The sequence below is a fragment of the Schistocerca nitens genome, chromosome 10 (genome assembly GCF_023898315.1).
Source record: "Schistocerca nitens isolate TAMUIC-IGC-003100 chromosome 10, iqSchNite1.1, whole genome shotgun sequence".
In the NCBI taxonomy this organism is placed as follows: domain Eukaryota; kingdom Metazoa; phylum Arthropoda; class Insecta; order Orthoptera; family Acrididae; genus Schistocerca; species Schistocerca nitens.
Genome location: NC_064623.1, coordinates 101,874,502 through 101,878,279, shown reverse-complemented (window position 1 = coordinate 101,878,279; position 3,778 = coordinate 101,874,502). Strand labels below are relative to the sequence as shown.

Below are 3,778 nucleotides of genomic sequence, written 5' to 3'. Positions count from 1 at the left end.
AACTTTACCGTCATACATGGAACGGGTAGTGGAAATAAAACATTCAGCCACTGCAGATTTATTGGGCAGTAAAGGACATTCAGGATGTGCTCAATGACGATCAGATTGGCTTTAGGAAAGGTAAAGACAACAGAGACGCAATTTTGACGTTGCGGTTGATAATGGAAGTAAGACTAAAGAAATATCAAGGCATGTTCATAGGATTTGCCGACTTTGAAAAAGCGATCCACAATGTAAAATGGTGCAAGATGTTCGAAATGCTGAGAAAAATTGGAGTAAGGTATGAGGAGAGACGGGTAATATACGATCTGTACTAGAGCCAGGAGTTAATAATAAGAAAGAAGCGCTCGGATTGAAAACGGTAAGATAGGGATGTAGTTTTTCGCCCCTACTGTTCAGTCTGTACATCGAAGAAGTAATGATGGAAATAAAAGAAAGGCTGAGGAGCGGAATTAGAATTCAAAAATAGTTCAAAAGGCTCTAAACACTATGGGACTTAACATGTGAGGTCATCAGTCCCCTAGAACTTAGAACTACTTAAACCTAACTAACCTAAGGACGTCACACACATCCATGCCCGAGGCACGATTCGAACCTGCGACCGTAGCAGCCGCGTGGTTCCGGACTGAAGCGCCTAGAACCGCTCGGCCGCAACGGCCGGCAATTAAAATTCAAGGAGAAAGGATATCAATGATGCGTTTCGCTGATGATGTAGCTATCCTGAGTGAAAGTGAAAAATAGTTAGATCTGCTGAATGGAATGAACAGTCTAATGAGTACAGAATAGGGATTGAGAGTAAATCGAAAAAAGACGAAGGTCATGAGAAATAGCAGAAATTAGCGAGATGGATGGTCACGAAGTAGAAGAAGTTAAGGAATTCTTTAGTACCTATGCAGCAAAATAACTAATGACAGATGGAGCGAGGACGACATCAAAAGCAGACTAGCACTGGAATAAAGGTCATTCCTGGCCAAGAGAATGCCACTAGTACAAACATAGGGTTTAATTTGAGGAAGAAACTTCGGAGTATATACGTTTGGAGCACAGTATTGTATGGTAGTGAAACATGGGCTGTGGGAAAACCGAAACACAGGAGAATCGAAGCATTTGAGATCTGATGCTATAGACGAATGTTGAAAATTAGCTGGACTGATAAGGAAGGAATTGAGGAGGTTCTGAGCAGAATCAGAGAGGAAAGAAATATGTGGAGGAGGAGGAGGAGGAGATTAGTGTTTAACGTCCCGTCGACAACGAGGTCATTAGAGACGGAGCGCAAGCTCGGTGAGGGAAGGATGGGGAAGGAAATCGGCCGTGCCCTTTCAAAGGAACCATCCCAGCATTTGCCTGAAGCGATTTAGGGAAATCACGGAAAACCTAAATCAGGATGGCCGGAGACGGGATTGAACCGTCGTCCTCCCGAATGCGAGTCCAGTGCGCTAACCACTGCGCCACCTCGCTCGGTCAAATATGTGGAAAACACTGACAAAGAGAAGGGACATGATGATACGACATCTGTTAAGACATCAGGGAAGACTTCCATAATGCTAGAGGAAACTGTAGAGGACAAAAACTGTAGTGGAAGAAGGCTCGTGCCTCGTGTGTTGCTGGAGCGGAGTTTGTCTTGTGTATCTTTTGCCACATTCACTGGATACAAGTGCAGCATTTTCAGACAGTACTTCATCGTAGAAGGTTCAAATGGCTCTGAGCACTATGGGACTTAACTTCTGAGGTCATCAGTCGCCTAGAACTTAGAACTACTTAAACCTAACTAAGGACATCACACACATCCATGCCCGAGGCAGAATTCGAATCTGCGACCGTAGCGGTCGTGCGGTTCCAGACTGTAGCGCCTACAACCGCTCGGCCACACCGGCCGGCACTTCATCGTAGACTACTCGCGTTATGTACAAGGTGATGTGCGAGGTTTCGATTAGTATTGTCCGGCAGGTCATCTACAACTCGGGCAGGTGAGGCCCCAACAAACTTACCTGACACACGACTTGTTTCATTTCTACTTCTGTTGATGAGTCTCTATCCAATATAACATGCTGCTTTCTCTCCACTGGGAAATCCTCAATACGTTAAATGTTCTATTTGACGTCCTATCTCAAACAGTCGCAGGAGAACTTCTGTAAAGTTTGGAAGGTAGGAGGCGAGATACTGGCAGAAGTAAAGCTGTGAGTACCGGGCGTGAGTCGTGCTTCGGCAGCTCAGATGGTAGAGCACTTGCCCGCGAAAGGCTAAAGGTCCCGAGTTCGAGTCTCGGTCGGGCACACAGTTTTAATCTGCCAGGAAGTTTCATATCAGCGCACACTCCGCTGCAGAGTGAAAATCTCATTCTGGAAACATCCCCCAGGCTGTGGCTAAGCCATGTCTCCGCTATATCCTTTCTTTCAGGAGTGTTAGTTCTGCAAGGTTCGCAGGAGAACTTCTGTAAAGTTTGGAAGGTAGGAGGCGAGATACTGGCAGAAGTAAAGCTGTGAGTACCGGGCGTGAGTCGTGCTTCGGTAGCTCAGATGGTAGAGCACTTGCCCGCGAGAGGCAAAGGTCCCGAGTTCGAGTCTCGGTCGGGCACACAGTTTTAATCTGCCAGGAAGTTTCAGTCTGAAAATGTTATAAAGGTGCTACTGGGTAAATTGTGCTGTGAAATAATTGTTAAGAAAAAAATACAATAAGCTGCTCCGCTTTCGAGTTAATATTTATCGAAGTTAGCCAGTCGGGGCGTTGCGTGCGAAAATTCATGCGGCCCGCCAGGGGCGGTGGGGTCAATCGCGTTCTTCGTTTGGTTCCCTAAAACCGAACAAGAGAGCGACATAAAAACTGGACATGTGTCGGTAGTAAGGATCGAACCCGAGCCAAAGGTTGAACTGTCTCTTGCGCTATCATGTACGCTATGATAACAGCTAATACTAATTATATCTGGTGGGCCGCTTGAATTTAAGGTTGCAATGACCTGATAGGCTAACTTCGACGTTAATTAACTTGGAAACGGCGTAATTTTTGTTGAATTTTTTTCTTCACAATTATTTCTCAGCACAACCTACCCTGCAACAACCGTACGAGCTTACCACACTACTACCTCCTCAGTCCTTACATTGGAATATGCTACAGCCAATAATTTTTTCTAACTCAGGGAATAAACTAAACCCGATGTGCCTTATTACGACCTGTATGTTGCTACACGTGCTTGCAGTGCTTCACTTGTCTTCGTTTGAGCATGTTCCCAGTGGGTGGCAGCGTTTGTTTAAAAAGCACCACTTATAGCAGCGTCAGGGAGTCGACCCATGCCCTTCGAAAGAAACCATCCCGGCATTTGCCTGAACCCATTTAGAGAAATCACAGTAAACCTAAATCAGGATGGCAGCATGCGGGTTTGAACAGTCGTCCTCCCGAATGCGAGTCCAGTGTGCTAACCGCTGAGCCACTTCGCCCTGTATTGCACAGGGACTACATTCGGCAACGACATGAGGTTTTGCATTTATTATTTTTCGGTATTTAGTATTGAGTTTTCCGTGTATTGCTTACATTTCAGTTACTTTCTGTCATAAATGGCATTCACCTTGGAAACGTTCTAAAATTTTGATGAATCATCTCATTTTGTTTTTTAGTATTTTAATCTTACTTTGTTCCAGAAGTATGCAGCCGGCCGAAGTGGCCGTGCGGTTAAAGGCGCTGCAGTCTGGAACCGCAAGACCGCTACGGTCGCAGGTTCGAATCCTGCCTCGGGCATGGCTGTTTGTGATGTCCTTAGGTTAGTTAGGTTTAACTAGTTCTAAGT

General features: G+C 45.5%; 1 non-coding gene across 1 annotated transcript; it reads right to left on the bottom strand.

Annotated features, from left to right (window-relative positions):
• Positions 1–1,385: 1,385 nt before the first annotated feature.
• On the bottom strand, positions 1,386–1,458 carry Trnaa-cgc (transfer RNA alanine (anticodon CGC)). The gene has a single exon. It is a non-coding gene; the product is annotated as a tRNA-Ala (tRNA).
• Between the last annotated feature and the right edge of the window lie 2,320 nt (positions 1,459–3,778).